Raw genomic sequence first — 21,485 nt, forward strand, 5'->3', positions numbered from 1 at the left:
AACATCTTGCTGCAGTGAAAAAAGAAATTAGCCCAATCTCATATTGTTTTAAATTTGCATATAATCTTTCTTTCTAAATCTTACCATATCAAAATAGATTTTTTTTCTAAAAAATACCAGTAAGAACTATCTTCCACTGCACCCCAAATTATACCAAAGAAGCCTTGATAGTAATCACTGTTGTCCTTTTTTATTTTGCAGTGTTTAAATGGGACAGACAAATGGATTTCTTGAATGAATCCTTCTATCACCCAATTATATATATGCCAACACTTCAGCTCAGCTTATTAGATACTTAGATGTACAAACAGCAGTGACAAAACTGGTATTTAGTCGGCCTTTAGACTCATGAGATCTGCCCACGAGGCTCAGACAGGTCATGCGTTAGTTCATCCATTCTTTGCACAGGCTGACATGACTAGGTGCCCTCAGTTTGGATGAGCCTTTTTAACAAACTTTTTCAACTTAATAAAAGAGTGCACTGATTTAGAATCTCTACTGAGCTTTTCCACTTGTGGTATTGTCAGAATTAACTTTCTGGAGCTCTCCAGTCACCAGAAATATGTGTATTGTACAGACTGTTAACACTTCTGATTGGCTAAATTAATTTGTGCCGGTTAAGGCAAATTGAAGTATAATATATATAAACTGGCTCACACAAAATGTGAAATTGTATGTGCAAATTGTTTAGACTCTCCCCTATCTTTTGTGAAAATGAAGATCATGGCCTCTGGTCTCATCACTTCATGGGAAACGGGGAAACAGTGGAAACAGTGTCAGACTTTATTTTGGGGGGCTCCAAAATCACTGCAGATGGTGATTGCAGCCATGAAATTAAAAGACACTTACTCCTTGGAAGAAAAGTTATGACCAACCTAGATAGCATATTCAAAAGCAGAGACATTACTTTGCCAACAAAAGTCTGTCTAGTCAAGGCTATGGTTTTTTCCAGTGGTCATGTATGGATGTGAGAGTTGGACTGTGAAGAAGGCTGAGCGCCGAAGAATTGATGCTTTTGAACTGTGGTGTTGGAGAAGACTCTTGAGAGTCCCTTGGACTGCAAGGAGATCCAACCAGTCCATTCTGAAGGAGATCAGCCCTGGGATTTCTTTGGAAGGAATGATGCTAAAGCTGAAACTCCAGTACTTTGGTCCCCTCATGCGAAGAGTTGACTCATTGGAAAAGACTCTGATGCTGGGAGGGATTGGGGGCAGGAGGAGAAGGGGACGCCAGAGGATGAGATGGCTGGATGGCATCACCAACTTGATGGACGTGCGTCTGAGTGAACTCCGGGAGTTGGTGATGGACAGGGAGGCCTGGCATGCTGTGATTCATGGGGTTGCAAAGAGTCGGACACGACTGAGCGACTGAACTGAACTGGACTATCTTTTGTGTCAAATGCTGATTGGACTGGATGGTTTCTGAAGTCTAAGTGTAATTCCATGATGGTTACCAACAAAGTTTAAAAACCACAAAATGGAAGTTTCCTACAAAAGCTGAAGATAATTCACTGAAATAATCTCTACAAGTTTCACATCTGTTTTTAGGCAAGAAGAGGTGATATATTCATATTAAGAAATTTAATTCCCTCCTTTAGTAAGTGAACAGCTTTCCACTCTGAAGGGCCCAGAAAAGATAAGGGAGAAAATTACACAACAACAAAAATAATTTATTTTGCTAGATTTGATTTCGTCTTTTGAGAAAGCAATATTGGATCATAAAGGGAAGTGCTGTGTTTAACTTGTATTTACTGTAAATGTATGTTGTGAGATGAAAAGTGTTTTTTTGTAAACAGTGTAAAACTCCAGTGTTTCAGCTACATCAATTTTCTCTTTCCCTCCAAAAGGAATATATTTTATTTGAGATAACTATTAACTAACTTCAAAGGTTTCCAAAGTAGGTATATGTTAATTAACTACATGTTTCAAAATGAATTGTTACATTTGTTAAACCATTATGCTTATCATTTAATAGTCTAACTAAACTCTTACTAGGGAGAAAACAATTACCTTTCATAAAGGATAACATTATGTGCTATAATGAAATATTGTTTAATGTTTAACTTTTATCAGCTCTGTTATTTTCACTATTAATATGCTGTTAGTATGCTAGGCATGTACTAGAAACTGTGCATTTAGGAAGACAATCTTTCTAACAGGAGCGACCTTCTTAGTACAAATGTAATACGAATATCGTTGTTATATGTACATACAAGTAACAATGCTACCTGGCAGTGTATTTTGGATTAACGAAATTTAGCTTCCACATAGTTCTTTCCCTCAGATATGAGAAGGGAGCACGCTATTCTAAAGATATGTAGGCCGTCCACCCACTTTCCATTTTTCTATGCACACTTCTCAGTCTGCAGAGCCGTGTTCATGCTGGTCCAGAGAGGACAGGGCCCGAGGGCCCCTGATGACGCCACTGACTGATTCTTGCTCAGATCTTTGTCCAGGGCTGAAGAGGACGCCCTTCAGGGGCAAAGCTTAAAGGGAGTGTGGACCTTACCTTGTTCCTTGGAACTGGTTCGGTTATAGAACCCAGCTAGTGAAGGTGTCTTGAGGCTTGGTGAGCGTTTCTGTCCTTAGAGGTAACACTCTGGTGCCTTTTGATGGCAACAATGAGAGTAAATTGAAATGTATACACCCCACATCAAAAAAAGACTCCTTATTTGGTAAATACGTCTCAAATTTGTAAACAGTCAGGTTCTCCCATGGAAATATCTGTACAGACTATAGTCCTGCTGAGGAAAAATGTGATACACCCACTCAGTCTATTAATATTTTCTGGATACTTTTTTCTGCAGGAGATCAAACATCCTGATCAAAAGAGATGTGTGTAATGATTGGGGTTATGTAGGCAATTCCAATGTGCCAAAAAGATACCATATTCCAAAGATATTCCCAAACCAAGTAGTACTTTTTAAAGTAAGATAACATCTATGGGATCGCACAGAGTCGGACACGACTGAAGCGACTTAGCAGCAGCAGCAGCAGCAACTTCTCTAACAGACAGTCCTTGTATTTTAGTGGCTAAATGCAATAAAACCTTTCAAGCCTGGGTCTACCATGCGGAGGGGCATGGTCTCTCCCTGCTGTCACTCAGGGCTGCCTTTCTTTGGGCTGGAAGGCCCCACTGGGCCCTCTGCCTCTGGCCTGGCGGGTGGTGGGAGCTGGCCTGGAGCTGGCACATGGTACCCCGCCCAGTGCCCGGGGTCAGCAGCCCGCCAAACACGCCAGCTTGTCCTCTCACCGTGGGGTTCAGATCACTGTGAGTAGCAGGAGCAGGCTCTCTTCAGAAACCTAAGACCTGTTTTCTTTCCCTTAAGGAATTCAGGAAGCAACAGCTCCTAACCCCTGGCCTCAGGTCAGGGTGCCTGTGCCTGTTTGTGGACAGTGGAACAGGGTAGAATGTCTGCCAGCAGACAGCCCTGTGCTGCCAACTGCCAGGCTCCGGGCAGAGAGGCAGGACTGCAGGGCTCGCTGGCCTCCCTGAAGGAGACCCCAGCCTCAAGATCTGTGCTTCAGCCATGTAGCTGTGCTTCAGGAATTCTTGCCCCCGAACCTTCATCCAGACTGCTCTTTTTGTGCAGAACCACTTCCTTCTACTCCTCACTTTCACTGAATAGCTCATTCCCAATTCAGACAGCAGATCTTCTGGGAACCCCCGGCCCCCACCTGCCTGAGCTTCGCATCTGTGCTTCTTCCTATCACGGCATTAACCTCACTCACTCCATGTAGTTCCCGAAACATCCTGCGTTACTTTTCTGTATCCTCTTGCAGCCAGGAGCTCTTTTAGATCGTCAATGTTGATGTCATATGGGGAACATTGTGCATACAAAGTAAATATGTTTGAAATATGAATAAAGATATTATTTTTATATAATTTTTCTGACAGATACTCATAAAGCATGACTTAAATACTTATCAGGAAATGGCAACCCACTCCAGTATTCTTGCCTGGAGTATCCCATGGACAGAGGGGACATCCCTTTAGAAAGTGTCTGATCATATGATAAAGCTATGACTGCTGACACGCTTCAGTCGTGTCCGACTCTGTGCGATCCCATAGACGGCAGCCCACCAGGCTCCCCAGTTCCTGGGATTCTCCAGGCAAGAACACTGGAGTGGGTTGTCATTTCCTTCTCCAATGCATGAAGATGAAAAGTGAAAGTGAAGTCGCTCATTCGTGTCCGACTCTTCGCGACCCCATGGACTGCAGCCCACCAGGCTTCTCCATCCATGGGAGTTTCCAGGCAAGAGTACTGGAGTGGAGTGCCATCAACTAATACACTGTTAATAAGAAAACATTATCTCCAGCTGAAGCTATCTCATAAGACTCCTGTAGGAAAAGTGATATTTGAAATGCACTTGAATGATGGGGGTTGTCCGTGGGGATGAGGGACGTGCGTGTCCAAGGCCAAGTTGAGTGCACAAAGCCACAGGGGTCTGGAGTGTGAGAGGCTGCTGGGAGCAGGCTGCGGACCAGGGAGCCCAGGGGGGTGGAGGGCGCGGCTCGTCTGACTCCTGCGCCCCACTCCAAAAGTCTTTTTCAGCACTTCTTACAATACGCTGTGAAAGAGAGCATCATCCAAATCCTACAGTGTCTGGGGCAGCAGAATTTGGTGACTCGTTCACAGCTGCATGGAGAATCTATAGTTAGAAAGTGGACTGAAACATCCAGAACTATTAACAGTCCATGTGACCAGCTGCACTCAGACCAGCGGGTGAGGGCCACTGCCCTAATCTGAGGCAGCACAGGACCCGCTGTTAAGTGAGGAAGACAAGTGTGTTGGTTGGCTTGGGACACGAATACGTAGGAACGGTCTATTTTTTGGTCACCTGCCCCTTGTAATCATGGGAACATTTGAACGTGGCAGCACTACTTCTGTTTTTGCCACTTTTATGATGCAATCCGTCAGCAGAGCATTTGGGATACTTGGCACCCATCAGATGCAGTCTGATACCTGGTCCTGATGGAGCTCGGTTTCAGCGACATCAGACACAAACAGTGCGATACTTCTAGGAAGGCAGGGTGAATGCACGTGGAGAAACTTTAACTCACACCTTCAGCTGCTATAAGTCCTGGAAAATCTGAGGAGCTCCTCTCTGGGGAAATGAAGAGAGACAAGGCCATTCTGAGCTCTGTGGACTCTCTCCTGTGGTGTGTGATAAATGTTTGCAGGGTCCTCAGGTTTATATTTTACATGGATCCTGCTGGGGGTGGACGTGAAAAATAGATTCAGAGGGGTTTGCCAGCGGCAGTGGCCCAGTGAAGAGGCCCACGGTTCATTCTCTCACTCAACCCTCCCTCCAGGCAGCAGCTGTCCTTTGCAGGGCTGTGGACCTCACTCTGTGGACCTCACACCATGGACCTCACACCGTGGACCTCACATCGTGGACCTCACACCGTGGACCTCACACCGTGGACCTCACACTGTGGACCTCACCATGGACCTCACACCGTGGACCTCACCATGGACCTCACACCGTGGACCTCACACCGTGGACCTCACTCTGTGGACCTCACACCGTGGACCTCACTCTGTGGACCTCACACCGTGGACCTCACTCTGTGGACCTCACACCGTGGACCTCACACCGTGGACCTCACTCTGTGGACCTCACACCGTGGACCTCACTCTGTGGACCTCACACCGTGGACCGCACACCGTGGACCTCACTCTGTGGACCTCACACCGTGGACCGCACACCGTGGACCTCACCATGGACCTCACACCGTGAACCTCACACTGTGGACCTCACTGATTGTCCAGCGCTACATCAGGTCCCTGCCCGGTGCTGCTCTCATGCCAGATAACAGATGACTGAATAAAAATGTAAATTACAAAAGGCTCAGAAGAAGGAAAGAAAGAAATTCTGAGAAAGATGGGGTCAAAAGATGTGGAGAGGAACCTGTGTTTCACAAGGTAGCAGGAAAAATCATCTCTGAAGAAGTGTCGTTTGAACAGAAATCTGAAGAATGGAAACAGCAGTAGGAGTGAGGAAAGGACGAAGCCCAGAATGAGGGCGCGGAGACGAGGCTGGAAAGGAAGGAAAGCCTTGGCTGCCTAGGACAACTACCTCTTTTGCTTTCTTGTTTCATCATGAGGTCAACATGCCCACTGAGGCAAGGTTCCCCACGTGCGTTAAAAATACAGTGAAAAGACCAAAGCTTGAACCTCCATTAGCTGATTCATCTTTCCACTCAGCAGATACCGGTCTTGTGCCCACCGTGCGTTGAGCAGTCTTAGCAGATTTGGGAACACTGCAGTGTGCAAAGCCGAAGTTCTCACTACTTGGCTTAAGAGGTAACGTTAGCCACTTAGAAAAAATAGGCAACAAAAACAAAAGTTTAAACCAAGGCTGTAACCTGCTCTGCAGCAGGGGACACAGTCACACGCCTGGCTGCTTCTTGCCACTGCCACAGAAATGGGAACAGTTCCTGTACAGCAGAGTTTAAGCCAGTGGCAGTGGGGTTTTTCCCCAAAGAGTGGGAGGATTTGAGTTTGAGAAGAGAGAGCACCTTAAAAGGGGCACTTTGTTTAGCATTGTATTGCATTTATTTTATAAAATAGTAACTGGATATAAATAGCAAAAAGTGAATCCAGTTTGCATTGTTCAGAATCTTGATTATCGGACTTCCTTCAGGCAGGCCCTGATTAAATGTTATCAATACCATGGCATTGATGAGGATGTAACCAGTCTAATGGAGATCTGTGTTGGAACAACCTAGAATTGATTGGTGTAATTTTAAAAGCGTTCCTAGTTGAAGTGATAACAATAAGCAGTTTTCAAAGGACGTTTTTGATAAAATTAATTGATGTCCTATTTTAAGTGGTTGACAGCGTTTCTTACTTCCTAAGTGTGCTCCTACTCAGATCCTGATGAATAAATAAATGAATTCCATGTGCATACCACAGTATGAAGACATTCCATTTTTATTGTCAGCATATTGAAATTAGAGTGATAGAAAATGGTAGAAACAAATTTATATCAATTCCAAAGTCGCAGCTTTCACTGGGTCCAGCTTTTTCCTGATGTAATTTGTATGTACAGAAAGTAAAACAGCTCTTTACACTTTTGACTTTTATTTGAACCCTTATGATTAGCCGGTTTGTGAAAGAATAGTCCCATATGTAGGGGTTTAGTAATTATAATTTCCTCCATCTTTTAAAATGCACTCAGTTTTGAGAAACTGATATATAGTATGACAATATCCACTCTACAAAAGGCAAGAACATTCAGATGAAAAATGAATAATGGTATCAATCATTTCTATGCTTTCAAATGTTTGGCATCTGTAGAAATTCCATCTAAATAACTAGCTCATTTTTTAGAAAGTATTTTGATAGAGCTGACCCTGAGAATATGCTTGTAATTACTTATATATATTCCCGAGAACGTGGGTGAAATTTAAATTGAGTTGAATCCTAAACATGTTAACAGTGTTTGTTATTTAAAGAATCTGGTTAATTTATTTTTAAAGAAATATATACTTTTTAAAAATGAGGAAAATTGATATTCATTATAATTTTTTGCAAATTTAAATTTATTTCACTAAGTAGAAATGGATTTTTAAAACAATCTTGGATGCCTTTCTTTTGATTATTTCCTTACATTTTTACAATAGTTATTTTAATCCTCATATTTAAATTATAATAAGCTATGTAAGAACTCTGGTATCTGGTATCTACAGACATACAAAGGCTTCATGTTTGCCACTGTGGAATTCTGCATTTCTAAGCCTCATTACCTCCAAGTGGACTCTGGCTAAACTGGAATCTGGGGCTTTGAAAGAGTCCGTAGAAGTGCAATGCAGCCCTTTTTCTTATTCAGGAAGGAGTCATCTTACTGTTGTCAGTCTTATTCTCCTCCTCCTCCTCATCATTCATCATCACTTGCTGGAAAATCTTGACAGTCAAGGAGAGACCACTTGCTTATTATGCCGCATTCTCTATGTGTACACTGTCCTTTCCAAAAAATGTTGACTTACAACGGTCAGATGAGTAAACAAGCCTCAAGCAGAAAAAAACCACCCTCGGCATGAGGCCCTGAGTCCTTTCCTCTCCAAGGAGACGGTTCCTGAAGCCGTTCTTTGGGCTGGCGCTGGACCCCAGGCACAGGTGGTGCCTCGGGTCACTGGCCAGCATGGCATCCCCTTGGCATAACCGCCCCCACACCCTTCACCAAGAATCCGCGTCTACATTTCAGTGAGGCCCAGTGATTCCGCACACCTTAAAGGTAGAAGCAGTCATTTACATCATACTGAACTCGTTAGATGATTTAAACTTGCCCTGTGACGTCTGGATGTGGCCTGCTCCTCTTAGCTCTCTCCTCCCATGAGACAAAGGGAATTATTTCTCTGCATTTCGCTTTTCCGTGGATTCCACTGGAGATGCGCACACTTTACTCTGACTCTTACTGTAAATAACCTACCTGCCCTTCTGCTCTACAAGCACTTAACTTCTTTTACTCTGCCCCTTCCCGACCTCAGCATCTAGGCCTCTGCGTTTTAGCTTCAAGGCTGATCAGTCACACATTCTGTTCAGACCACCATCAAGACTGTCATGCTTGGCTATAGCTGGCCTAAAAGTTGAGAATGAAGGATTTAGTGATGATTTTTTAAATAATAACAGGAAACTCAAAGGGGGCTAAAAATATACGCGCACAATGCAAATACACATGTACATGTTGTATGCACACGCGCACAGAGCCAGGTAGGAGTTCTGGGGGTTGGTCAGTGGCTCTAGGACGTCAGTCCGGCACCTCCGTCGTTCGTCTGGATGTTTTGTCCTGGTCTCATGCTGGCTGCCTTAGACTCAGGGTTTTTTCCCCAGTCCCCAGTGGAGAGTCTTCCCAACTCAGTGACCGAAGATGTTGATGACCAGGGTTTACTGTGTGATTTAGTTCTGTTCCTGTTCCTGCTGCACCAGAGCATACTCATGTCAGCAAGTTCTAGCCTTTAAGAGAATGGGTCGGTGGACTGGGGGGAGCCACCTCTGGTCTTCACTTTGTCTGCAACCCTGGATTTTTGAACTGAAGGCAGAATGCAGGTGAAGAGAGAGTGAGGCCTTACAGAGGAGAGTGTTCGGGGACTGGCTGGCCAAAGGGGGTGCTCTGCAAGAGCACGGATCATGACTACACTCATCAGTCATCAGACTTAGGAGGGGACATTTAATGACATGATGACTAGAGACAGGCCATGGGAAACCACAAGGGCTTCCACCTCCCACACCCAGAGTGATGAGGGTGAGAATACCACAGATCTGGTTTCAGGAGAGACAGATCAGCTCGGGTGACTTCACAGGCAGGGAGCAGGGGGGTGACAGTGAAGGGTATTCTCTCTCTCCCTTGGGTGGGCTTCCTGCTGGCCGAGAGAACCTCGCTAAGTCTAGGGTGTGTGAAGCAGAAGGCTAGTAGGAGGCTGGTGATATTGTGGATTTGCTGTTTATCTGCTAGGTTGCCTAATGGCACCTGCTTATTTTATGCAAAATATAATTCTCTATGGGGTCAAGCCATTGCAAGTTGTATATCCTGGTCCATGTAACCAAAAGTGAAAAAAGGAAAGAAAGAAAGTGAAAGTCACTCAGTCATGTCTGACTCTTTGTGACCCCGTGTTCTATATAGTCCATGGAATTCTCCAGGCCAAAATACTGGAGTGGGTAACCATTCCCTTTTCCAGGAGATCTTCCCAACCCAGAGATTGAACCCAGGTATCCTGCATTGCCAGTGGATTCTTTACCAGCTGAGCCACCAGGGCCAACAACACATAGGGAGTGGGTAGCCTATCCCTTCTCAGGGGATCTTCCCAACTCAGGAATCGAATCAGGGTCTCCTGTATTGCAGGCAGATTCTTTACCAGCTGAGCTACCAGGGAAACCCCCATGTAACCAAACTCAACCTTAATACATGTTACTTTATCAGTGAAATACCCTACCACACAATCAACCGCTGCGACTTGAGGCTGCTATTGTTGTCAACCTGGGTGATTCTCTTCATAAATGACAACTTCCTTGTATCTTCCTTCATCAAGAACCTGAGACATCTTCATTTTAGAGACAGCACCATTTCTGTGCTTTCCGTGTCTTTGTGTGGAAAACCCCATATGTTTTTCTTATTGTTGAGTTACTTGATACAATCATGTCAAATTGCACTGGAACTAGGATCAGTATTTCAAGAGCTTCCAGGAGCCCCACAATGGACTGGGACATCTGGGCTCTGACAGTAGGGCCCTTAATCTAGGACAACTCTTTCATTTTCAAACTGAGCTTCTGCCTAACATTACACTTTGGAAAAAATTAAAGAATTTAACTGCTTAATAAAGATTGAAATTTACTAATCTATGCCGATGCTCTCACCTTCGTAGGAATGCTTTCAAAACAGTTATTGGAAATCCATTTTTCTTAAGATCGCACAGCTTGTTAAGTGGTAGATTTGAGGCCTGAATCAAGGTTTTGGATGTTTGCAACTGTACTCTTACCACTAGACTCCTAATTTCTTATGGTAACCTTTTAAATATAACTATGTAAACAAGATGAACATACAGGCTTATTTTATAAAAACAAGAGTCGAACATCTGAGTGGATGTCAGTGTTCATGGGGACCAGCTGGGCAAATGATGGGCAGGGAGCTGGGCCACGCCTCTCACAGAGCAGCAGGAGGAGGAGGTGAAGGCCTTGCCGTCCGTGAGCCGGAGCTTCGGGGTCTGAGCATCTCAGACAATAGGAGGCTGACGGGGAGCAAGTCCCCCGTGGTCTCCAGAGCTTGCTAGGACCCCTGGACACCGACATTAGGTGGAGTGAGTTTTCAAGCTGAGGATATCTGGGAAATCTCCATAGTGACTGATGGTCAACAAAAATTCATCTGTCGTACATGTATTTAGTATTTTCTGTTAGTTTATTTCTTAATGTATTCAATAATTTGTTTAAACACGTTGGTCCTGTGTGGCCCAGCCTTTCTGAGACAGGCTGATGTGCATCAGGTGAGGGTCAGTGCAGCGAATGATCAACTACAATGTCACCTGCTTTCATGCAGGTACCCCAATACCTTTAGTCTCCCTTTGTTGCTATGGTAACCACTCTGTTAATTATCCTTTCTACCAAATGGAGCTTTAATTGGCATTCAGTTTCAGTCTTTCTGCTGACTGAAGGACTTCAATCTAGGGATTTTATAGCCAGTTATTCCTTTGCTTGCAAGAATTTTTCTCTCTTGAATCTTTTTTTTAAACAGTATAAACAGTTACTTATTATGCTGCATCAATAGCTAATCTTCACTAATACATATCTGAAAGTACAGTATGATACAGTATATTAAAAAAAATTTGCTGAACAACACCAGTGATCTGAAAACACCTTTTCACTGTGTTTCACTGAGAAATAATTTATTTTGATGTTAGGGAGTTAATCAGGACAGTCCTCACACCCCACTGGCCTCCTAAGTGTTTGGAGACTCTCCAGGGGTCTGTTTGTACACATTTCATGTAAACAGAGAGACAAATACAGGACCCCTTGTCTTTCTCTCTCTTGTCTGCTTTCTCTCTGTCTCTGAATCTTTTATACACTTGAAAATAAAACACTTCAGTTCAGTCTCTCAGTCGTGTCTGACTCGTTGTGACCCCATGGACTGCAGCACACCAGGTTTCCCTGTCTATCACCAACTCCCAGAGTTTGCTCAAACTCATGTCTATCGAGTCGGTGATGCCATCCAACCATCTCATCCCCTGTCATTCCCTTCTCGTCCCACCTTCAATCTTTCCCAGCATCAGGGTCTTTTCAAATGAGTCAGCTCTTCTCATCAGGTGGCCAAAGTATTCAGCTTCAGCATCAGTCCTTCCAATGAATATTCAGGACTGATTTTCTTTAGGATGGACTGGTTGGATCTCCCTACTGTCCAAGAGACTCTCAAGAGTCTTCTCCAACACCACAGTTCAAAAACTTCAATTCTTTGGCATTCACCTTTCTTTATAGCCCAACTCTCACATCCATACATGACCACTGGAAAAACCATAGCTTTGACTAGACAGACATTTGTTGGCAAAGTAATGTCTCTGCTTTTTAGTATGCTGTCTAGGTTAGTCACAGCTTTTCTTCCAAGAAGTAAGCGTCTTTTAATTTCATGGCTGCAGTCACCATCTGCAGTGATTTTGGAGCCCAAGAAAATAGTCTGTCATGGTTTCCATTGGTTCCTCATCTATTCGCCATTAGGTGATGGGACCAGATGCCATGATCTTAGTTTTCTGAATGCTGAGTTTTAAGCCATCTTTTCACTCTTCTCTTTGACTTTCATCAAGAGGCTCTTCAGTTCCTCTTTGCTTTCTGCCATAAGGGTGGTGTTATCTGCATATCTGAGGTTGATGTTGATATTTCTCATGGAAATCTTGATTCCAGCTTGTGCTTCATCCAGCCTAGCATTTCACATGATGCATTGTGCATGTGAGTTAAATAAGCAGGGTGACAATATACAGCCTTCATGTACTCCTTTCCCAATTTGGAACCATTCTGTTGTTCCTTGTCCAGTTCTACTGTTGCTTCTTGACCTCATACAGATCTCTCAGGAGGCAGGTAAGGTGGTCTGGTATTCCCATCTCTTGGAGAATTTTCCAGTTTATTGTGATCCATAGACTCAAAAGCTTTGGCGCAGTCAATAAAGCAGAAGTAGGTGTTTTTCTGGAACTCTCTTGCTTTTTCTATGATCCAACGGATGTTGGCAATTTGATCTCTGGTCCCTCTGCCTTTTCTAAATCCAGTTTGAACATCTGGAAATTCACGGTTCAGATACTATTGAAGCCTGGCTTGGAGAATTTTGAGCATTACTTTGCTAACATGTGAGATGAGTACAATTGTGCAATAGTTTGAACATTCTTTGGCATTGCCTTTCTTTGGAATTGAAATAAAAACTGACCTTTTCCAGACCTGTGGCTACTGCTGAGTTTTCCAAATTTTCTGGCATATTGAGTGAAGCACTTTACCAGCATCATCTCTTAGGATTTGAAATAGTTCAGCTGGAATTCCATCACCAAATAGCTCCAGAAAGAATGAAGCGGCTGAGTCAAAGCAAAAACAGTGCCCAGTTGTGGATGTGACTGGTGATGGAAGTAAAGTCTGATGCTGTAAACGACAATATTGCATAGGAACCTGGAATGTTAGGCTCATGAATCAAGGTAAATCGGAAGTGGTCAAACAGAATGGCAAAAATGAACATTGACATTTTAGGAATCAGTGAACTAAAATGAACTGGAATGGGCTAATTTAATTCAGATGACCATTATATCTACTACTGTGGGCAAGAATCCCTTAGAAGAAATGGAGTAGTCATCATAGTCAACAAAAGAGTCTGAAATGCAGTACTTGGGTACAATCTCAAAAATGACAGAATGATCTCTGCTCATTTCCAAGGCAAATCATTCAATATCATGGTAATCCAAGTCTATGCCCCAACCAGTAATGCCAAAGGAGCTGAAGTTGAATGGTCCTATGAAGACTTATAAGAGCTTCTAGAACTAAAAATAACAACAAAAAAGAAAACATGAATCTTTTATTTTGTCCAAGGGTTTCTCCTGAACACTTCTTGCTTATCCAGACATCAGTGTTTTTCCTTGGCAGGTGGTGACTCAGCATCTGATTGGAAATCCATATTGAATGACATTGACCATTTGATTGAAGAACCTATCTTCAATGTACAAGATTTCCTCTACTAGAGGCTAAAACATCTCCTTTGTTATTGTTTAGTCATTAAGTCATGTCCAACTCTTTTGCAATCCCATGGACAGTAGCCCACCAGGCTCCTCTGTCCATGGGATTTCCCAGGCAAGCATACTAGAGTGGTTCGCCATTTTCTCCTCCAGAGAATCTTCCTGACCCAGGGATTGAACCCATGTCTCCTATATTGGCAGGTGGATTCTTTACCACTGAGCCACCAGGGAAGCTCTAAAACATCTCCTTAGATGATTCCATAAAAATTTGAAAATAATAAAATGGAAACACATCAACTGCTTTCACTAATAACTGATGATATAATTCTGTGGGTTTGACACAGTGAATTGATTGCCTTGGAATCAATGTTGCACTGAAACATGACAGTGTTCAGTGGCCAAGGGATCAGTTCAGTTCAGTCACTCAGTCATGTCTGCCTCGTTGCAACCCCATGGACTGCAGCACGCCAGGCCTCCCTGTCCATCACCAACTCTTGCAGCTTGCACAAACTCATGTCCATCAAGTTGGTGATGTCATCCAATCATCTCATCCTCTTTAGTCCCCTTCTCCCGCCTTCAACCTTTCCCAGCATCAGGGTCTTTTCCAATGAATCAGTTCTTCCCATCAGATGGCCAAAATTTTGGAGTTTCAGCTTCAGCATCAGTTCTTCCAATGAATTCCTTTAAGATGGATTGATTTGATCTCCTCGCAGTCCAAGGGACTCTTAAGACTCTTCTCCAACACCACAGTTCAAAAGCATCAATTCTTTCGCACTCAGGTTTCTCTATAGCCCAACTCTCATATCCATACATGACTACTGGAGAAATCATAGCTTTGAGCAGACAGAACTTTGTTGGCAAAGTAATGTCTCTGCTTTTTAATATGCTGTCTAGGTTGGTCATAGCTTTTCTTCCAAGGAGCAAGCAGCTTTTAATTTCATGGCTGGCGTCATCATCTGCAGTGATTTTGGAGCCCAAGAAAATAAAGTCTCTCACTGTTTCCAGTTTCCCGTCTATTTGACATGAAGTGATGGGACCAGATGCCATGATCTTAGGTTTTTGAAAGATGAGTTTTAAGTCAGATTTTTCACTCTCCTCTTTCACTTTCGTCAAGAAGCTCTTCAGTTCTTCTTCACTTTCTGCCATAAGGGTGGTATCATCTGTGTATCTGAGGTTATTAATGTTTCTCCCAGCAATCTTGAATCCAGCTTATGTTTCATCCAGCCTGGCATTTCGCATGATGTACTCTGCATATAAGTTAAATAAGCAAGGTAACAATATACAGCCCTGACGTACTCCTTTCCCAATTTGGAACCAGTCTGTTGTTCCATGTCCAGTTCTAACTGTTGATTCCTGACATGCATACAGATTTCTCAGGAGGCAGGTAATGTGTTCTGGTATTCTCAGCTCTTGAAGAATTTTCCACAGTTTATTGTGATCCGCACAGTCACAGGCTTTGGCATAATCAATAAAGCAGAAGTAGATATTTTTGTGGAATTCTCTTAATTTATCTGTGATCCATTGGATGTTGGCAATTTGATCTCTGGTTCCTCTGCCTTTTCTAAATCCAGCTTGGACATTTGGAAATTCACAGTTCATGTATTGTGGAAGCTTGGCTTGGAGAATTTTGAGCATTACTTTACTAGCGTGTGAGATAAGTGCAGTTGTGCGGTAGTTTAAACATTCTTTTGCATTTCCTTTCTTTGGGATTGGAATGAAAGCTGACCTTTCCCAGTCCTGTGGCCACTGCTGAGTTTTCCAAATTTGCTGGCATATTGAGTGCAGCACTTTCACAGCATCATCCTTTAGGACCTGAAATAGCTCAGCTGGAATTCCATCACCTCCACCAGTTTTATTTGTAGTGATGCTTCCTAAGGCCCACTTGACTTTGCATTCCAGGATGTCTGTCTCTAGGTGAGTGATCACACCATCATGGTTATCTGGGCCATGAAGATCTTTTTTGTACAGTTCTTCTGTGTGTTCTTGCCACCTCTTCTTAATGTCTTCTGCTTCTGTCAGGTCCCTACCGTTTCTGTCCTTTATTGTGCGCATCTTTGCATGAAATGTTCTCTTGGTATCTCTAATTTTCTTGAAGAGATCTCTAGTCTTTCCCATTCTATTGTTTTTCTCTATTTCTTTGCATTGATCGCTGAGGAAGGCTTACTTATCTCTCCTTGCTATTCTTTGGAACTCTGCATTCAGATGCTTATATCTTTCCTTTTCTCCCTTCCCTTTTGTTTCTCTTCTTTTCTCAGCCAATTATTACAGAAAGCATTTTGTTCTTAGCAGAAATGTTAACATTCTTAGTAGAAATGTTACCCTCCTCCCCCAAATAATGATAGAAGGAAAGATTTCCTTAAAGTGGACCAGAGGCAGCCCAGGTTAGTCTGAAAAATTGGTCTGCTAAGCACGCATCAGCAGTATCGATATCATCCAAACATGGAGCTCCTGAGCCTGCAGTTTAAAATCTCAACCTAAACGATAAATTGAGTGACTGCATAAAGTCTACACACTTTAATGATGATGCCCATATTCTAAAGTGACTTGCTTTCCTGGATCCAAAGCACTTTGTTTATTCTTGGTGCTTTGCAGCTTTGCATATTTTAATACCATGAAAGAAAATATGCCTACTGAAATATATTTTTAAATTTCTTTGCATTTTTAGCAAAGTTCTAACCAGTCCAAAATGTTCAGCTCTGTTTCCTTTACTCCTACAAAGAGGATAACCTATGATGTTGGTAAACAGACAACTTTTGCCATAATTTAGCAACAAGTAGTTACTCTGATTTATTGGGCTGCTTGTTTTCTCAGATTGGCTCAAAGCACACGTGAATCACAGCCACTGGCTGTGTTTGGCTGATACATGTCTGACCATCGATGCGGATGACTGTCTCCATTGGAGGGAAGCAGCGATGGCCGCTCTGAACGCGCTCAGCTGCACGCCGTGCTCCGTGGCCCCTGAGAAGTGAGGATTTCACTTGGTGTTTCAGTTCCTGTGCGGACCTTTGCCACCGTCATTGTGAGGCGTCTTGAATATCCTCGTGTCTTAGGCGCCCCAGGTGCAGCCTGCAGGTGTGTGACCTCAGCTCTCAGTCAGACCTGGTGGCCCACTGGGGAGGGGCAGGGGGGATGCCCCCACACTTGGCCGGCCCTCCAGATGCCGTGTGGCTGGTGCAGGAGCACCTTCCCAGGGAGCCCCTGCAATAGCGCCGCATGAAGCTTGGGGTCTGGCTCTGGCTCTTGGAGATATTTCCACCGTCTTACACCTTTAGAAGAGTTACTTTGCTGCTTAAACCATCTGTATTCAGCTCTCTTCTTTGTAAACAGGAACAAAGATTTGGTGATTCCTATGTAAACTAAGTGGAGGTGATGGAATTCCAGTTGAGCTATTCCAAATCCTGAAAGATGATGCTGTGAAAGTGCTGCACTCAATATGCCAGCAAATTTGGAAAACTCAGCAGTGGCCACTGGACTGGAAAAGGTCAGTTTTCATTCCAATCCCAAAGAAAGGCAATGCCAAAGAATGCTCAAACTACCACGTAATTGCACTCATCTCACATGCTAGTAAAGTAATGCTCAAAATTCTCCAAGCCAGGCTTCAGCAACATGTGAACCGTGAACTTCCTGATGTTCAAGCTGGTTTTAGAAAAGGCAGAGGAACCAGAGATCAAATTGCCAACATCCGCTGGATCATGGAAAAAGCAAGAGAGTTCCAGAAAAGCATCTATTTCTGCTTTATTGACTATGCCAAAGCCTTTGACTGTGTGGATCACAATAAACTGTAGAAAACTCTGAAAGAGATGGGAATACCAGACCACCTGATCTGCCTTTTGAGAAATCTATATGCAGGTCAGGAAGCAACAGTTAGAACTGGACATGGAACAACAGACTGGTTCCAAATAGGAAAAGGAGTTCATCAAGGCTGTATATTGTCACCCTGTTTATTTAACTTATATGCAGAGTACATCATGAGAAACGCTGGACTGGAAGAAACACAAGCTGGAATCAAGATTGCCAGGAGAAATATCAATAACCTCAGATATGCAGATGACACCACCCTTATGGCAGAAAGTGAAGAGGAACTAAAAAGCCTCTTGATGAAAGTGAAAGTGGAGAGTGAAAAATTTGGCTTAAAGCTCAACATTCAGAAAACGAAGATCATGGCATCCGGTCCCATCACTTCATGGGAAATAGATGGGGAAACAGTGGAAACAGTGTCAGACTTTATTTTTCTGGGCTCCAAAATCACTACAGATGGTGACTGCAGCCATGAAATTAAAAGATGCTTACTCCTTGGAAGGACAGTTATGACCAACCTAGATAGCATATTCAAAAGCAGAGACATTACTTTGCCAACAAAGGTCCGTCTAGTCAAGGCTATGGTTTTTCCTGTGGTCATGTATGGATGTGAGAGTTGGACTGTGAAGAAGGCTGAGCACCGAAGAATTGGTGCTTTTGAACTGTGGTGTTGGAGAAGGCTCTTGAGAGTCCCATGGACTACAAGGAGATCCAACCAGTCCATTCTGAAGGAGATCAGCCCTGGGATTTCTTTGGAAGGAATGATGCTAAAGCTGAAACTCCAGTACTTTGGCCACCTCATGTGAAGAGTTGACTCATTGGAAAAGACTCTGATGCTGGGAGGGATTGGGGGCAGGAGGTGAAAGGGACGACAGAGGATGAGATGGCTGGATGGCATCACTGACTCTATGGACGTGAGTCTGGGTGAACTCTGGGAGTTGGTGATGGACAGGGAGGCCTGGCGTGCTGCGATTCATGGGGTCACAAAGAGTCAGACACGACTGAGCGACTGAACTGAAACAAGGAACCTCATGTACCTTTTTGGCTATGTAAACTATGGAAAGTCATGTATCTCTCTTGAGATTTAGTGTCCTCATGTAACAGTAGAAGTATTCAAATAGAGATTAGGCCATCACTTTCACTTTTCACTTTCATGCATTGGAGAAGGAAATGGCAACCCACTCCAGTATTCTTGCTTGGAGAATCCCAGGGACAGAGGAGCCTAGTGGGCTGCCCTCTATGGGGTTGCACAGAGTCAGACTCGACTGAGGCGACTTAGCAGCAGCAGCAGCAAGGCCTTAATGATGGCCCCCTCCCTGTGCCTCAAGAGGCAGTCAAGTAACAGAATCAGAATTTAATCTTGTAAGTCTAACAAGAAATTGAGCATTTAAAAATACAGAATGAAAAAGATATAAGATGAATTTGTTAAGGAGGAGAATGGAGGAGACATAATAAATGTTAATACTTATATTCACAACTGCATCTTAAAATGAGCCCAGGTTTTATACTTAAGATCCCCTGGGAGCCCACGTTTTGCTGTCAGGTGTGAACGCTCCGTAGGTGTTATCTGGGCTCACAGGAGGGCCTGTATCACTTCTCTGACCAGAGGGCAACACAGACCCTCTGTGCTTGTAAAACATCTGGCGTTCAGCTCAGAGGGCGGAAAGGCACGGGAGGCAGGCGGCGAGCGTTCAGCCTGCACTCAGTCCGAGCGCCTGGGCCAGCCGGCCTTCTAGCGTTTGTTCACTTAGGAGAGCTGGAAAGTGGCAGCTAGTGCAGTTCAAAGAGTCGCAACGATCCTCCACTTAAGCGAGTCCAAAGAAAACAGAGATTACAGAGCGGCGCTGGAGGCAGGAGGAGGAGGACAGACACGCTTGGTTCTTTCACGCCCCCCACCCACCCCATCACCAGGTCCAGGTGGCCGAGCCTTCTGGCTGCTGTCTCAGTGGTCTGCAGCCAGGGTAGAATCTGTTTCTCTCTGGGAATCTCTTGAAACAACTGCCGTCTACCAGGAAGGGTGTCCAGAGATGTGGTCGCTAGATGGGGAGGGCGGGCTGTATAGATTTACGGCCTTTGGGGTGTGTTTCTGTTCCCCAAATTGGAAACACACGGGGGACTCCGCTGCAGTCCAAAACCTGGCCCCAAGCAGGCCGCCCACCACGGGGCCTGGCCCTGGACCGCCCTGTGTCTCTGCGGGCCTGGCCGCCTCTCCCAGGCCCGGACACCTGACCTGCTACCCACCAGGATGGCTTACCTGAGGCTGCCTGAGATGCGGCTTTAGCTTTGGGTTTCAGCTTTTATTCCCAAGCGCATTTGTTTAACATTTACTGGATCTTTCCCCTTGGGCTTTATTAAAAGGACGTCTTTGAATTGAAAACAGGAGAAAGAAGGAAAATGATGACTTTTTGCAGAGAAAACTGAGGTCACGCAATGCCTTCAAAAGTGAGCCTTACAGGTCTCTGCACCAAGTAACCTGTGGTCCATATGAGGCAGAATGCCGTGGCAGTGCCGCTGCGGTTCCGCGTCCTGAGGAGGTAAACGCCTGGCTTCTGTGAGTCAGCGCCGTGGCTGTGGGGTGCGGGTGCGGGTCAGAGCCCTCAGGGCATCTGTTGTCCGGTGTCCTGTAGCCCAGCAGTGCACAAGGACGCCGGCCCTCATGCCCACAGGCTGGGCCTCCTGGTGAAAGTGTGCGATCCGAGAGCTTCCAGCACTCCTGGAGCGTCAGCCAGTGACGAGCAAGAGCGGACCTGTTCTGTCTCCTGTAGACTGCGCCACACCGAGTGGAGTATTCGAAACCTGGTAGACACTCCAGGATTGTTTCTGAATGATTGAATCGATGCCTTTACTCAGTTTATGACCAAGAATGGAAATTTTAGGCTTTCAATTGTTTCCAAATCAAAACCACTTGTATAGGTGATATTGAAAACACTCTACTAAAATAAATAGCTATTAATATTTAAATAGGGTTATAATGGCGATCATAGAAAAAAAATGCTCACAAAGTCCAAATTAATCAAAATAGAAAGTAATAGTCAAAGAGGAAATGTCTCTTTGATTGGGCCTACCAGCAGGGTAGGCCCCAAAAGGTACTATGCCCCCAATTTTTTATGTTTTATACATATATTACATATACAACTCAATGTTTCCTGCATCAATAGTAAATCAACGCCCAACATCTAAGTCATGGCTCATGCTGGAGGGTCATCCCATGGAGTTCACATGAATTTCTGACTCACTGCTAAACAGGTGTTTATCAGTGGGAAGGGTAGGTGCTCTGGGGTGGTTTCTTCCACTGTCCACCCTGGCTTCGTACATTGGCTGAGGGGGCCCAGGTGTTCCGAAACCACCCATCACTGTCCCCTGGCTGAAAGAATTGAGAAAACGCGCTTTCAGTCTCTGAACAGTGAGCACTGCGCTTGTTCGTCCGAGCATCTTGCGGGGGCGGAGCTCCGGGCAGCGGAGGCGGGGCTGAGAGCGGGTCTCGGGCGCTGGCCGCCTGGTCCTCGCTCCGGGCAGGGCTCTGGGGCCAGCTCCAACTAGCAGCTTATGACCCTGAACCTCAGCCTCTGTGCCCTTCAGTGAGAAAAAAGAAGATGAAGTTAGAAGATTTCCTAGGACCATTCACAGTCTGTGCAAATTAAGTGGTCCTAGTTTCGTGACTCACCATTCATCCAAGTAAATGGCATTTTTCACTTTTCAACTAAATTACTTCTGTTGTATAGGCAGAGCTGTCAACCCACACAAGAGCTGAGTTGGAGGCTCTAGTGTGAGTAACACATTTGCTGTGATGGAATAAAAATCTGAGCCTGTCGCTACCAGCCTGTGAGTGGCAGGGATCTTTAGCGTGATCTGTGATCAGTGGGGCCACAGGGTCCGCTGCGGGGCCCTCGAGTCTGTGTCCTGCTGGCTCAGGGCCTGAGGCTGTGGGGTCGACAGGGCTGTGGTCAGGCGGGCAGCCGGGCGAGGCGCGGGGGACGTCTTTGACTCTAGAGCGC

This window comes from Bos mutus, chromosome 8 (genome assembly GCF_027580195.1).
Source record: "Bos mutus isolate GX-2022 chromosome 8, NWIPB_WYAK_1.1, whole genome shotgun sequence".
Taxonomy (NCBI): domain Eukaryota; kingdom Metazoa; phylum Chordata; class Mammalia; order Artiodactyla; family Bovidae; genus Bos; species Bos mutus.